The following is a 16,883-nucleotide window of genomic DNA, read 5'->3' as shown; positions in this document are numbered from 1 at the left end:
CTGGCAGCAGGAGCCAGCCCGGTGTGAGCAGCTGCCTTGGTCATCGTCTGATCAGCTCTGTCTACTGTGAGATGGAAAGAAGTGTCTCCCCACTAACTCTGTGCTCCTTAGTCAGTCGGTCCTGCGAGAACTTTCTGCATATCATCAGAAAGGGTAAATTTGGATTTAATCTCCACTATCCACCTCATCCATTTCTAATTTAGTTATATGGTTATTACATGGGTGGTGTAAGTGAATGGCAGCAAAGTATTCCTGCCATGTAATTATATTTTAAAATCCAAGTAATAGCAGTTACTTTTATTAGCAATAACAATTACCATCCCTCCTAGCATAGTCTCAGATAAAGAAATTCCTTGTAATGATCTTGTAATGACAGTCTTACATCCATGTCATATTGACATGAATAATAGATTAATGCCAAAAGAAAAATTATTAACTATTTCTTCAGTGAAGGAGCGTGAATTTCTATGTGTCCACGTACTTACACATCTTGTCTCATTAGCTGAAAAATACATTAAAAAATGTAATGATTAGCAGATTCCTGGTTTTAGTCCTTTAAACACTAGAAGTCCAGAAGAGAATTTAAAAAAATGAGCTGAGCTAATAAGGATTCAAGACAGGTTTACAGAGAGAGTGCAGGACTAGAGACCGTGAGTTAACTCCGAAGAAACTAGTATGTCCAGACAGTTCAGTCTAGACTTGCAAAGCGATGCTGGGATACCAGAAGCAGCATAAATGTGTCAATCAGGACTTTCTGGCATCTAATGAGCCCTGCCTCTCTGTGGACCTAATTAACCCTGACACAGCTCTGGCCATGCAGCTGCTGGTGGCAGAGCCAGCTTCTTCAGCGTTGTTTTAGGAACCTTAGTGGCCTCCTGCCCCACCCAGCCATGTCCTCAGGGCCAGAGAGGGTAAATGTGTTAACGCAAAACTATTTGCATAGAGTTTGTCACACAGTAGGACAAAATCTGATCCTGGCACGAGGGGTGCGGGGGAGACCAAGCTCTGCTCTCTCAAAGACATCCTGCAGAATTAACAGGAACTCAGCCAAGCAGAGATGCCCCGAGGCCTTTGAATGGCTGCCTACTCGTAACCTAAGGCATCAAAATACATCTGAGTGTCCACATCTGTATGTCTCAAGGTATTCTTTTGTTTGCAAGGGAGGGACTTGTACAATTTTCTGCCTTAGACTCTGAAAATGAGAGTAATTTGAGATCTGAGGCATACTCATGTAAAAGTAATACAGGTGCTCTTGGTAAATACATTTGAGACTTTTCTCAGGCACCTAAGGCCAATGAGCACAGAAGAATTTGTGCCAATATTCTGAATTTTTCTTAACCTTAAAAACAGAGTGGTGACATCAAAACTGCTTGCTGGGAATGGTTCATATGCTGATTTGTGAACTATTCAGGAATTGCTTGGAAGAGTTGTATGGCATTCATGAGAAATCAATTACAGACTCATAGAATCATAGAATTGTTTTTGTCAGAAAAGATCTTTAAGATCATCAAGTCCAACCATTAATCTAGCACTGCCAAGTCCACCGCTAAACCATGTCCCTAAGCACCACATCTACACATCTTTTAAATACCTCCAGGGATGGTGACTCAACCCCTTCCCTGGGCAGCCTCTTCCAATGCTTGACAGCCTTTTTGGTGAAGAAATTTTTCCTAATATCCTATCTAAACCTCCCCTGGCACAACTTGAGGCCATTTCCTCTTGTCCTACTGCTTGTTACTTGGAGAAGAGACCAACACCCCCCTGGCTACAACCTCCTTTCAGGTAGCTGTAGAGAGCAGTAAGGTCTCCCCTTTCATCAGTATGAATGGCTGACTTCCAGTCCTTAGGTGCTTCACCAGGAGTGTTTAATTTCATAATGTAGCTGTAGCCTGTGATATCATACATAACACACTTTTTTGTTTACTACTTTGTGGTTTCTTAGTTGGACTTTTAATCAGTTCTCCCCTTATTATTCTTTCTGTTGGATGTCTCAGGTCATAAGCATGTTTTCAGAAGGACAGAAGAAAATCCAGACATAGTAAAATCTGCTGAGTAACAAATTACTGTTCCATCTGATAAGAGACATTTTAATGGGAATTATAAGTTAGTTGGGCATTAAAGAAAGGAACTGTGAGCCTTTATTTAGATGTAAGTTTACCAGAGTACATTGTCTGACTTCATTCTTGAAATACAGCCAAACTACACATCCAGTTTCATATGTTAATAAACAAGGGTTCTTAGCTGCTCCCCACTACCTGAACAACACTGAACCCCACTTCAGAAATAGGTACTATTCGGAAAGGCAATCAAATGATGAAGCACAAGTGTATAGTCCCAGTTTAGATACCCTCAACTATCTAGGGTAACTGCAGAGGGAATGACAACATTACACAGGGTTTACAAGCGGCCCTTACCTTTCTGATAGGTGAGCTGCATGGCAGACAGGTTACTCCAGGAGCCTTACATGGCACTAGAGTTACCTGAGTAACCCTGAAGCAGAGACACCACTAGAAGTCAAAAGTCACTGCTTCCTGAAGAGCAAAAGCAGAGGTCATGATACCATGAGCCAGTTTGGTGTTTAACAACCAGAGCTTTGATTTATACCTTTGGACAACAAAACTGAAGTCAGTCTTACTCTGATTTCAGCCCAAGAAGAGGTATTTACCTCATGGGCCCCTGTTCTCCTTTTCTGACATGTCACATAGTGCTCACTGTGCTAACATTGCCCTTGACACTGCTTTTATAGCAAAACTATCATCCCATTTATGTGGATTTGTGCCATTGAGACTCAATGTCTGCGTCAGAGCATGGCTTTTTCTCCTCTTGTGTATTTCAGGAGCCGTGAATATCATTCATGGCAGCTAGCAGTATTTCTCTGTGGTTTAGTGAATGACGTGAAAATGGTTTGTCCCCAAATCTGGCCTGCTGTTTAATGATGTTATTTATCCAGATCCTAGGGAAAAACTAAAAAGTGCTTATGGCACTTTACCACTGCTACTTCACCATTTACCAAGTATAACTGCGTTGTATATGTTTGATGCGAAGCTTTTCGGTGTAAGTTTGGGTTCATCGCTTGTCTTTTACATTCTTTTGATCCCGTTCTTTGGCACATATCACACACTTGTGAAGTCCTACAGCTCTGAAATGCCAACAACATTTGCCTGCCATGATGAACTCACTGAATAACATTTACATCACAGAGAAAAAGAGATGCCTGCTTTCCTTTGGGACACGTCTCTATGTACATCAATGCAGAAAAACCTCACAAAAGTTTGGCTGTGTCCTAGAATAGATAATCCAATACTGTATAACTCAATGCAAAATATAGTATAGCCTTTCTTAAACAGCACACAGAAAGCTGAAAATTGGAGCATTTAAAGAAGGTTAAAGCCTGTAATTGTCACTATTTTTTAAAAAATAAATTCTTCTTTAAATTCTGAGCTGTATCTAAACATTCTGGGCACTATTTCATTTAGGGGAATATTTCTCTATCATCAAGACTCCCTGTGTACACATAATTTCATCATTATAATCGTTCTCATAATGGTAACATTTGAATAAGCTATATGATATAATCACTTTTTTTATTAGAATTGCATAGACTCTAAGTACATTCACTTTAACTCTGTCATGGGACAGGGACTGAGATTACTGTAATTGCATATAGCACAATATTGAAACATTTTCCCATAAATCACTTATCTATTGTATTTAAGCTACGGTGTTAGACTTGCAGAAAGGAGTGCAGTATGTCCATATAGGGGACAGTGTAGAGCTGTTCTAATCAGTTTTACAAATATGTCAATAATAAAACTTTGTGCGGGGTTAACGTTTTTGAGGTTAACATTTTTGATTGATTTTTGCTATGTCTGAAGTAAATGCTGAAATCCCCTCCGGCAAAGCTCCCACTGCAATCTGTGCAACACATTTTTGATTCCCTCCCTGATGTGTTTGCTTAGGCAGTCAGCTCCCAGTGCCGGTGGAAGTTTGCCTGCCTGTGTGCTGAGAAAGAAAGTAGGAAAACCTTCAAGATCTGGCCTCGGGTTATTGGCAGTGGAGTCTCTGCAGTACCGTTGTGCCTCTGAACTCTAATTGGCCTGAAGCTAAGCAAAGTTCACAGATCCGGCGCTGGAGCTGAGCCAGGTCTAGTAGTCCTAACCTTAGCAAAGTTCTCACCGAGGCATGGGAGTTTCATCTGATTAAAAATTTCAGGGTCTGTCCTGCTCTCCTTTAACTTTGTGTGTGTTCACTAACCTATGCTCAGGAAGTGGAGGGCTGTAAGATCTCAAGCCCTTCGCTGAGCTTGAGTTGAAATAAATGTGAACAGCTCCTGTGGCTTGAAATATGGGGCATAATTTGAGAGACGCTTTTGAAATATTTTGTGAATTAAGATTTCCCAGCACTGCAAAGATATGGAAAACTTCAAATGAGAGCTGTTTTCAAATAAGCTGATTTTTTCACACTGTTTGGGTTTAGATCTGAATGCTCAGTTTTAAAAAACTAATGAGGTTAATTGTGTCCAGATCCTAGGATCACATCTTCTTAGAAAGGACAAATCAGCTGATGATGAGGTCTTTTTTCTTAGGGATAAGTGTTGGACAGACTTTACCAGATTCTACCTTAGCAAGTTTGTTAAATGCAAAATATGGAAAACAACTTTATTGTTCCTCATGGAGGGATGGGGACACCAATGTATAAACGCAGAAAAACTGCAAACCTTTCAAATTTTGAAGAAATGGGAGCTGTGCTCGCATCCCTCTGAGGGGAACTATCTTTTTCTTGGTTTTGCTTTGGGGTTTTCTAAAAAAAAAAAAAAAAGAAAGTATAAATTAAACATCTTTCCAAGGGGCACAGTAGTCTCACAATATTCATAACTTCTGTACGTCTTTTGAAATTATCCATTTAGAACCTTGTGCTATCCCATTCACTTTTCCTCATTTCCGCATCCAAAAATGTATATTTAACAACTTCCTACAGTCCTTCAAGGGATGCCCTATTTATATATCTCCGTCAAAGTTCAGAGGTAAATGTACTTTCTTGTTAACTAGACCTTGATTGAATACTTCCATCTCTTTCTTGATTTCTTTCTGTCAGTGACATATCTGTCATCTTTATCTGTGAGTGCTGTCACCTGGGATTTTCTGTTGCTCAGATGATATTTTATGCTTTCGTTGCCTGTATTTTATTCTTTGACCTCTTGAAATATTTTCTTGTTGTACGGCACGAATTCTTCTGACAGTTTCAAATGAATAGTTTTGCTGACTTCAGCATATTAAACTTTCTTGCTTGAATGCTGGTAGTTTTTCTATCTTTTATGTTCTATTACATTCCCTGAATCCCTTGACATCCTTTTTAAGTCCTTTCTATGAGTTATCCTCACTACGTTGCTTTTCCTTTCATTACTTGGTCAAACACCTTTTCAAAATGCTGCCCAACTTTTCATTCAGAACTGGAGTGCAGGTGGCTTAGAGCTCCTCAGGCACTGAGATCTTTCTCAGAGTAGCAAGAAACTCCATTTTCTCTCATCCCTGTTGCTATAAAATAGAAAGGAGAATTACATTTCATTTTATGGTAAAAGGCTCAATCATAATGATGAGTGTAATTTGTAAGCTCACGCTGTAGCTAACAGCAGAGGACGTGGCTACCGTATCTTCAGCCTATTTAAATACCAGTTTGAAAATGACAGAACAATACAAATGGTATCGCTGTCTTCTCTGCCTCCAAATGTATAATTCACTTACATTTCCACATAGTCCTCAAAACATCAGGAAAAACTGTGTGATTTATATGAAAACTCACTCTCATAAATCAGGAGTAGATCATGCACATCAGGTCAAAACAATTCATGGTTGCAAGGTGAGTGAAATCAGTTGTGCTGCTGAAATGAACGGTATTTTTGGAATCAAGAAAGTCCAGTCTGGAATGAATTTTGTTCCATATTTAAAAGGATGAGGCTCAAAACCTTCTGAAGTCCAGAGCTTCACCTTTTGAAGCCAATGGGGATATAAAAAATAAATCTAACATCTCAGCCCTCTGCATGCCTGGTCAAAACCCCAAATAAAATTTACAGTTGTTATATTGTTGGTACTTACAAATAACAAAAACACCAGGTTGTCTTCTGTGTTGTTTTCGGTCTTCTATCCCACATGTTGTTTTTAGTCATTCTTTGGAGAGACCTGCTGGATCTGGACTGTAAAATTAACGAGGACCAGGTTATGTATTGCTTATTTACAACTGTGAAATGTTATTCTCAAGAAATAAATATTCTTGAAATAATATAACAAAAGTAACCCAAAAAATCCACAGGAAAAATAATAAAGCAACCTCAAACCAGCCGTGCCTCTGGTCCAGTTTTCTATATTAATCCCCATTCATATTGAAAGACAGGTATTTACATTATATATATTAGATACCATGAAATTTTATAAGAAATTTAATGAGTGGTGTACATGGCACACCCGCAGATATTTTCTGATAAGATGCTGTTTTCAAAGGCATGAGACTTTCCTGAATTTAATCATTAGCCACAATCTGATTTATGATTCAGCTGAAATGATCCATCTGTTTCTGAGAACAAAACAAAAGAAATGGAAAAGAAAACAAGGCATTATTTTGTTCAGCGTAAAACTCTTAGAGCAGCAGCTTTATTAAAGAAGTACTTTACCTTATGTAGGGTGCATTCTGGAGAAAGTGAAAGAATATTTGCATCCCTGCAAAAAATTAACTAAAAGTTGGGCATGTTATCCTGAAGTCTCTCTTTGCCTGTGATTAAATTTGATGTGTGTCTCCTAAATGCATTAAAGTTTCAGTGCATTAAGAGGCTGCTGCAGCTCTAAACTGCAGGAGGTAAGCAAAGCCATATCTGCTCTTGTTACCCTTCTCTAGCAGGAGTTACAGGGGTGCTGAGAAAAGGGAAACTATATTCATGCAATATGACAAAGAAGACGGGTGAAGAGGAGTCGGGGAGGATAGGAAAGGCTGGGAGTAGAGATTAGATTTTGTGGAAACAGTGGAATTCTCTTCCAAATCAGCGTATCTGCATATGCAATCTGCATCTGCTTGAGAAGTCCAAGCTCCCACTACAGTCAATGAGTGCTCAGTTCAGTTGATCACACATCACAGTTTGGTGCCATTAGTGATGCCTGAAGACATCCACATTAGGCTCTCAGACATGGCCCAGTACCTATGTTAGATCCATGTCCTCTTGGAGCAGCAGTTAAACACCAGTGGTGAATATCCTAGAGCATGTCACATGGCCTAGATGAAAACTTTTTCATTTAAGAAGCTAAACCATGCTTTAGAGATCTATCCTTATTAACCCCTGCAGTGTTGAGAACTGCTCAGCTGATTAAGCAAGAGAGTTTTGATTTGGGTGCCTAAACACATAGCATCATTTGAATGCTGTAGGTTACCCAAGATCATAAAATGGGATATCCATATGGGGTTCACAGATATGACAGAGGAACAACCTATCAGAGACCCATGTGTTTCTGAATCAGAAGCTGAAGGTAAGGAGGAGCACTGTAATGTGTCCGAAATGGGATTAGATGTCTCTGTTTAAATAACTGAATGGATTTCTGGGTGTCTGCCTTCAAATGGGCTATATTCACCACAAGGCTTGACTGCCTAGATCCGCACTGGCTATAACGACACCCTCCTTGCTCACAGGTGGACACCAACACGTGCACACCAAAGGCCAAGTGGCTTTTAGTTTTTCCAGGACTCTCACCGCAGGAAATCTATGTGGTTGCTGACCTTGGTGCCATTTCAATGTATAGTTTTATTAACATCGTAGAAGTTTCTAATATTGTGATTCATCTCTTACATTGCTGTTATTGATTCTTAATGCCTAGTTCACTGTTTGTGGGTTAATTAGATATCATTGAACTTCTTTAAACCTGATTCTGTTTAAATTGCATGAACTGAGCAGTTTTTCCCTGTACACCAACTCACAGAAGGGCATGCTACTGACCTAAAGAGGAAAACATTGCTGTAGTGTGGGTATTTAGTCCATAGAACAGCTGCTCAGATTTTTATTGTTTTCCTGTATTAATTACACCTCTGCAGCAGAATAACATAAAGGTGTAAAAATCAAGTTGTGAAACTATGGGAAACACTTGAAAAGAGGTTTTGTGGGGTTTTAATTCAGTCCCTTTTTAATCATTTTGTAGTATGGTGATAGAGTTTTTAAGTAGCCTCAAGATTGTCTGGAATAGAGAGCAGTAGAGATTCTACTTGTTCCTCGAAAGTGTGCCTCCTCCTAAGAAAATTTCAACCAAGATGTCTATAAAGATCTCAAAACCCAGCCTTGTGACCTGGCAGTGTAAATATCTGAGTGGCACGGGGGGCAGGTCAAAGTGTAAATCCAGAAAGCATTAATAACTTTTTTTGGAAGGAAATCAGTTCCTCATCTGAAAACTACAAGTAGAGCTCTGTGTTCGCGTAGTACGCTGAAAAGCCATTCACGCACTCAGTTTGTCTTTTATGATAAAGCACACATCTCTATCTTTTCATTTTGAATCCCCACATTGTTCTTTGTCCTTATTGTATCTGGTGGTGACGCTGTCATCAGGGAGCAGAAGATTAGAGGCTGAACATATGTCATATTTTAAGTTAATAGCTGAGGTCTCTTTAAACAAAGCTGATACGTATGACTTTATGTCTCCCTTTACCTTTGCTTCATACAGTGCAAAAATATCCAGGATACCCACAGAGCTTTGCTGTGTGTAAGAACTCTGTGTTCTGTCAAAACAAATGCAGAGGAATTTTGCAAGCTTCTGAAGGATGAATTGGAGCTTTTCTGAGAGCTGTTTTGTTTCTAACCCCTTGATAATTTCCTTAGTGGCTACCAAAGTCCCTGAATGAATAAGAGCTATATTGAGATGTGTCAGTATTAGCTGTGGAAAGCATAGATTTAATCCAGGAATAAGTGGCACCAACCTATATAGGATTTAGAGGTTCTGTAAAGGACACTAACTAATCTGTGAATAACTCCACAGGAATCACATTCTAGATAGCCACCAGGGAATCAACTGAATTGGCTCTTATTCCATTCAAACTGAAATTCTGACAGCTATGTGAATCCTAGAAGCAGAAAAGATTTTTTAAAAAATAGTAAAACGAAACCACAGGTTAGCTGCTTAATACTTACATTTCCAGCCTTCTGTCATGTAGCTGCTGCACTTCTAACAGGAGGGGGAAAGGGGAAGGAAGGAGGGGGCAGGGAAGCTCTCTAGAACAGATGCAAAAATGCCGTTAGACTTTTAGAGATGTCGTGACTCCCCAGTGGACTCTGATGGTAGTTTTGGAAGAGTCTACATCACCATTACCCTGACCTTCTGTTGCTGTGCTGAATAGAGTGACCTTGAAAAGTCTTTGAACAAGACATTAAGTGTTGTCTGGTTCTTGACTTGAGAGATTCAACGTTTCTATGAGAAAAGACATAATCCTGTCAATTTTCAGATGCCAGAATACTGGAGATGTACAATGGGACTTTTTCCTGCTTCTCTCAATGGATGATAGTGTTAATGTGATCGTTTATTATTGAAATGTGAATTTTAGAACAAGAGAGATGTACAAAGAAATTCCATTTTCTTTTTCTCTTCCCTCCCCCCCCCCCCCCCCCCCCCCCCCCCCCTTGCCAAGATGGAAATACAAGTTCACAAGAAGGGTGTAAATGTGCTTCATTTGTCAATAGAGTTTTCTTGGTTTATATTACCTAGTTTCTGCCTGTAGGAAACAACACTGGTGTTTGGGTTCTTTTCTGTTCACATTCTACACAATATTTTGTTGATGAAAATTTCAAAGCAAAAAATTTGATGCAGGAGACTTGGCATCAACTTACTACTGAATGCTGAGACAAACTCATTTAAGGATATCTATTTCTAAAAAAGAAGACTGTTTGAATCTATAGTCAATCAAGCAACTGAACAAGTGCATTTAACAAGCAGTAGAAGGATTTTTAATCTACAGTGCAGAAATATAATTTTCAGTCATTTAAAACCACACATCTGTTCTGTTCAGCTATGAAGGACTGATCCCCTTCTTAATATGAAGTAAGTCAGGAGCATAAAGGCTGAAGTCAGTTGGTGTATACCAGTGTAAAATTGGGATTAAAGGAAGAATATTCAGGGTCCCTTGTATTATGGCTAAAAATCTTCCCAAAATACGTCCTGGTCATTTTTAAAAGGACCATTTTGTGGGCAATTTATAGCTGCAGATGCACTTGCAATACAACGGATGCTTAATTAAAAAAAAAAATCTTTTGTCTAAAGAATTTCTCCAAAACATTGGGCTGAGTGCAGGATTGCTGGTGTGACTGATTTTAATGGTAGTGGGACCAGTTCACAGTATGACTTCTGCTCCTTTTTTGCATGGAAAAGAGTAGTAGTTATGATCTGAATTTAGAGGCAGCAGTCTTGAGACAGCAATGTTTGCTGAAGCAGATGTTGAAAAAGTAATTTCATTTTCCTAACAGAACAAAAAATATATTTGAAATAAGAGATGGTACTGCCAGTGTCCTGCCACCTGCTTTGCCTTGGTTCAGCAAAAGAAAGAAATATTTTTCTTATCTTTTAAGATTGCTAAAACGTATTCTGACTTCAAAGAAACAAATGGTAGGTGATATTCATCCCCTTGTGTTAATACTAGGTTACATGGGTAGCAGAAAGAAGAAAATCTGCTTATTGCATGACAGATTAGAGTGGGAAACATTCATAGTAAATTCATAACTGCTATATGTGCTGATTTGAAAAAACGGAGAAAATTAATTTACAACAGTCATTTCTAGCAACTGGCAAGGCACAGTACTCCCTTAGCAGGACAGCTGGCAGCTGGGAGGATGTAAGTAATTCAGTGCCAGTGCGTAACCAGCTTTCTTTGCATTGAAATAAAGGTGTTAAAACCAAACTGGATTTGCAATACGGAATGCAAAATATGAGCATGTCATTGTCTCTGTCGGCATCACAAATGGAAATGTGGATGTGCTTCCCTGTTATGTTGATTTATTTTCCCATCACTGAAGTCACTGTCAAGAATGAAACCATTTTAGTAATCCTTGTTTTCTCTGTTCAGCCTAGTCAAGGCACCCACATCTCTAGAGGTATCTCTTTAAAGTCTTCCCAGTTTCTTTTACCTTACAAAACTTAGGTCTTTCTTTTCAAGGTGATGCCAATCTTTCTGTATTTGTTATTGCAGGACTTCTTTATTCCACATGGTGGAATTCTTTCCCATCATTCAATTTTAAGGAAATAACCTCCCAGAATGTCAAAAAAGTATTTTGCTTCCTTTTAGGTTATACTTGCTAGTAGTGTAATCAAAACCATTTAACAGCATTAAATATCAACAAGTTTTTTTACACAGATTAGACTTAGCCTCGCTGCATCCTAATCCAAACCCATTCTGATGATTCCTGCTGACCTCCTTTGCACTTTAAGTACGTTGCAGCACTGCTCCTTTCCCATCCTGGTGCTAGAGTGTGGTTCCATGCCAATGAACTGTTGTAATATGTATTCCCTGTGGTATTTATGCTTGAGCAGAGATAAGTTTCCTGCAAGATACTTTGGCCAACTGCAGCTGAGGCTTCTAGAAACTGTTTCCCTAGCTTTAAGAAAATTACTGAAATGTCCAACTGCCAGTATAAAGATTAATTTCTTTTTTTCTTTTTTTTGTGAAATGCAGCTAATTTTCAATACAATAAATTTTCTTGAACGAAAGTTTACTTCTTAATAAAGCCCTTAACTTGGAAATGAAATTTGTGTTGTTCCTCATTGTGATGGCCACTAGTCTTGATCCCACATATTCAGTCCTAGATTCGCTGTCCTAGATTCGGGTGACTTTACTAAAATGAAGTGCTGAAGTTAGGAGCAACGTCAATCTCTCTAGCTTTAATGGAGGACTCACATTATCCACACATATGCATTTAGTCACATTTTAGACACCTAAGGCATCACCACTTTACCATCAGTTGGTGCTCTAGAAGCGTGTAGGTCCTGTATTTATCTATCTGAATGCTTCAGATATCTTTGGGGACCTCAGATAACAGCAGAAAATGTTTATTCAGGAAATTAAGTACTCCTTATGCATCTGTAATGTAGATTTTGTTCATTTGAGTCAATTATGGAGGCTGCCATTGTAGTTAGTGTAGATCTTGACAATAGTCATTGAAGTTTAGATAGAATTCCTCTAAACAAAAGTAAACCTTAGGGCAAGAATTGCATCTCAAATACCAATAGCTGTAAGAATTAACTCTCTACTTACTATAAAGGAAGCCAAGAGCAATCTGCCCAACTGTAGATCATCACAGCACACATCCATCTTTAAGCTAGAGGAGTCTCCCACCTTTATTTTTTAAGTGAAATTCACTGAAGAAGCACAGGCAGCTGTAGCTCATTATTCAGATCCCAGCTGAATATAAAGGGATCCAGGTGGTTTGATTCAGGTGCTCACATATAGGCTCCTAAAACTATCAAAGATGCTCTATGATACCTAAAATAACTGCAGAAATGCAACTGGTTTGATACAGAACCTATGAGGAATGTGACCTCTTGGTTGGTGGTCAGGTAGGGTACACCAAGGCACTTCAAACAGTACCAGATACATGGATACAGCCCAAATTGCCTGAGTTGACTGCCTTGTGGAAGTGTTTAGAATTAGGTGGGGTGAAGTGGCCCAAGAGCTGCAGATAGATCTTGTGCAATGTAACAACAAAACCCAAGGTGACCCTCCTGACTTACAGCTGATGCTGTTAAGTGTTTTTTGTTTTCAGATGGTATAATTCTTTTTAGTAGTGTGTGCATGCAGGCACATGTTGTAATATGGTGGCTTTTGATAATAGGATTACAACATGTCAGTACCATTTTCTGTCCATAATTCCAACACCTTAACTTATTCCTTCCCCAGCTGAGCTTCCAATAAGAAAGATTGCTTTTTGTAAGCTGATCAGCTGGGAGTGCTAGCTTTTCTCCAGCAGAAAAACATAGTCATTTTACTTTTTGAGAATCATATAATGTGTCTCAGGGTTAAAGAGTTCTTACATGTATTACCTTTCTCTGATTAACTGAAATTTTCATTGGCCTCTGTTGTAACCACTCAATCAGTTTTGGGTTTTTTTATATCTCCCCGGAGATTTTTTTTGCAATCTTGTATATAATTAGCCAGTCTAAGTAATTTTAGAATTAAAGAATGGGCTAGCAAATGGGCTTGTTTCATAAAATAGGGAGCAGCGGGAAAGTTTTAGGTCTTTAGAAAGCAGGTGATTCTAGAAGAAAAAAGTAGGAGGTTAATTATTTCCATTCATTAAATCCATCAGAAATCATTAATGAACAATATTTATAAGTGTTGCATTTCATAATGAAGCAAAGTATAAGCCTGTGTGTATATCTAGATTTGCACAATAGACAAAGGTGCATCCAGCCTTATGCACACAAAGTCCTTTAGAAGATTCTGAATCTAGTTTTAAATCCCCTTTCATCAGAGTTTTTTGTCAATTTTTCATCTCTGGATTTACGTAAATGTAATAGTGAAGGGGTTTTTGTGGAGCTGACAAAGTCTGCCGTCAACTGAACAGAATTAACTGATCACTGGGCACAAATGCTATCAGATCAAAATTAGTAACTTTTTTACTTTTATTTTTCTTATGAAAGGTAAAATTTTCATTTTCTATTTTCTCCACTTAACTGTATATACTTTAGTAGCTGTATTGGTCATAAAGCTATTTAATTAAACAGTATTTATACATTTGATTCCTTAATAGGCTAAAAAAAAAAAGTCATGGATTAAGGCATTTTTTATTCAATGAGGAGTAAGTATAGTATGTAATTATACAGGTTTGATATATGCAGAGTATGTTCTAATAATAGCTATATTGTTGGTTTAAACAGAAAACAGAAGGAGGGGAAAAAAGAAACAAGGAAATCCCAAAATATTGAAAAGAAAGTGGTTTTAGAGTCAGGTTTCTGAACATTTTTACATGAGTAAGAGAAAATTATGTAATTCATTATACCATTGCCGGATAGAAAAAAAAAGATTCAGGGCAGACCAATATGTCCCTCTACGGTAATCACTGGTCTAACGGGAAAGTATCATTTCCAACTTGCCTCAGCAACTTGTTGTCACTCTCTGTTTGTAGTTGTCCTGCTTTTCAGTCTGCCTCATGCGCTGCAGCTGCAGAGAGCACCACTACTTCTGAGCAGAATCTATTCCCTAACCAGGTTCATTTTGATCAAAACAAGCCTGGAAATGTTCACAAGACCAAAACACTAGTAACAAGTGTCCAAGACTGATGCAGTCAATACAGCAGACAATTTTTAAGTTTACTTTTTTTTACAGCTAGAATAAAATGCGTACCTTCATCCTGATGGAGAATGGAGACAAAATAGACTTTGTGTAAGAACTCATGTCTCATCTTTACTGTGGTATCTGAGACCTCTCAGTTTAACATATTCATCCTATTAAAGTAAAGTAAAGCTAGTCATCTTTGTAGCTGGAAAGCTGAAGAACAAAGAGGATTATTAACATGTTCATGAAAGAAAGGTTGATGTACACTGGGACTTGAGTCCCAGACTCTTGACTCTAAGAAAAAAAAAAATAATTCCCTAGGTCAACCTTCCTTCTTTGTGAAGACATTACTTTCAACTCCTTGAATTAATCTGCTGGAGTGAGAAATCACGTGGCAATTATCCATTCTATTTATTTATCACTCTGTGTGGATTAAGATGTTTCCATCTGTGATATTTTCCACAAGTATTAATTAAAGCAAGACTTGGTATGAGGTCATTAAACAGTAGGCAGTGATAAACAGTACTGAAGAAATCAGTTTGTTAAAGGCACAATCAGAGCTGGTCAAAAAATGCAAAGTATTTCTTGCAAAGTTTCTCATCAAAATGTCCACAGTAACTGTGTATCTCTACAAAAGAGGCAAGGTTGACTTGCCTGAGCACAAGAATATAGTACCTTTGGATCTGCCGTAACATACCCACCTACCCTTCAACTACTGCTCCAGAAGGAGGTATCTCTCCTATGGATCCTATTTAATATCTTGCAGAACCCAGATGGACACTTCAGATGTAGTATGGCAACTGATTTGGCACTAAGTGCCTGTAAGTAGGTAACTGAACTGATCTTCCTGAAGTTCCGGGAAACATTTATTTTTTTTCTAGCTCATGGATTTTTCTGACATTCATGATCACCTGTGAAGACTACAATTAAAATTGGATGTGACAAAAAGTCTGACATATCCATCCAAAGGCTTCATCCAAACCAATGGCTTAGGTCAGCTGGCATTAATATCACTGGACTTTGAAGACATTCAGGAATAGACTGATCCTGCTTGGCTCACATCTTAGGTCAGTAACTTCTCAGAAGATAAAAAGAAAGTAAAAAAAAAAAAGACTTTTTTAAACAGAAATTACTTAGAGTAAGATTGGTGCCACACTACACTTAGCGTGCTGTAGTCAAGGGCTACAGGTTAAAAACGTAAGAATGGAAAGAGGAAAAAAATGGCAAACTGAGATGGATTTAAAAAAAAATAGGAAAAGCAACTAAGAGATCATGGATAAGAGGAAGGGAAAGATTAAATCTGTAGCAGAGATGCTTACATAGTGCTTTGTGTAAAAGAATATATTCTACCTTGTACGTTGCATCTGTAATGACTTCTGAACAGTGAAATATATTTGATCAGTGTTTAGTAGTTAGTATCAGATAAGAACCTTGTTCTCCTCACACAGGTAAGCTATGTGTACAGCTCAACAGCCTCACTAGCAGTATTTAACACTGCTCTCTGCCTGTTTTTCTGCACATTTCAGTGTTTACTGCTGACTGATACGCTCCACTCCAGCATTGTTCCACTCAGCTTCAGGACCCACTTATTTTCTCCATTCTTTACTTTGTCTATGCCTTGCCACACAAGCAATACTCACAGTTTCCCCTGAAGAGGATCATACTTTCTCCCAGTCGCTCAGCCAAGAGGTTAAGTTCATCTGACCCGAAGGTCCCAGTTTCTCAGTTTCAAGAGCTTATCTGGTTCACCATCTTCTCTGGCAATTGCCTGCCCACCACAGCAGCAGCCATTCTGCCTTTTCATCAAAATCGTTTTGATTGACAATGAACATCATTAAGGAAAAAAATGGAGTATGTCTATTTATATGTATATAAGCATATTGTCCTGGTTCTGGCAAGGATAGAGTTAATTTCCCAAGGAGCCAGGACAGGTGAGCCAAGCTGGCCGGGGGCTATTCCATACCATGTGACATCATGCTCCCCATAAAAGGGGGCCAGGCGGGGAGGGGCGGGTTCGGCGTGTCGGCGTGGCTCCGGGACGGGTCGAGCGTCCGGTCGGTCGGTCGTCGGATCGGTAAAATCGTTCTCTGTTATCACCATTGTTACTATCTGTTATCAGCACTGTTGTTGATTGTTCTCCCTCTCCCTTGCTGTCCCAGTAAACTGCCCTTATCCCAACCCTCCAGGCTTTGCCGTTGTTTTTCCGTTCTCCTCCCCATCCCGCCGGGGGAGGGGTGAGCGAGCGGCTGGGGCTAAACCACGTCAGTCCTTTTTGGCGCCCAACGTGGGGCTCGAGGGGTTGTGATAACGGCAAGTCTGACCCAAGTGTGTTAAAACAAAGTTGTTAAAAGCATTTATGATGTTATTGAAACAGTCACTGGTTATAATGATGTTCTGTTTGCTCACATGGCTCTGTTTTGTAAACCCATGTTTACTCTATGCAATCCCTGCGGTGCTGTTTATCACCTCTGGAAGAGGGGTTCGTGTTCTCATGTTGTTATATTGTGTGATAATGACTTATGATAAGATATCATTGACAGTCATGGGTCTGAGCTGGTATGTGTATGTAGCATTTAGGTCAGGCCCGTACCTCGGTCAATATCTTT

At 39.0% G+C, this 16,883-nt stretch overlaps 1 long non-coding RNA gene across 2 annotated transcripts in view; it reads right to left on the bottom strand.

Moving 5' to 3' along the window:
• Positions 1-16,883, bottom strand: part of LOC142600295 (uncharacterized) — a 389,286-nt gene that overhangs the window by 324,817 nt on the left and 47,586 nt on the right. Inside the window, exons 3-4 of one of the 2 annotated variants that reach the window (XR_012833686.1) lie at positions 6,093-6,190; positions 1,773-5,534 (exon numbers count right to left, since the gene is read on the bottom strand). This is a non-coding gene — a long non-coding RNA (uncharacterized LOC142600295). Of the gene's footprint in view, positions 1-1,577; positions 5,535-6,092; positions 6,191-16,883 lie in introns of those variants that run through there. The other variant, XR_012833687.1, reaches the window with a different exon arrangement.

The sequence above is a fragment of the Balearica regulorum genome, chromosome 2 (genome assembly GCF_011004875.1).
Source record: "Balearica regulorum gibbericeps isolate bBalReg1 chromosome 2, bBalReg1.pri, whole genome shotgun sequence".
NCBI classification, from domain to species: domain Eukaryota; kingdom Metazoa; phylum Chordata; class Aves; order Gruiformes; family Gruidae; genus Balearica; species Balearica regulorum.
Note: the sequence above shows the minus strand (reverse complement) of the source record. Positions and strands in the feature narration are given on the sequence as shown.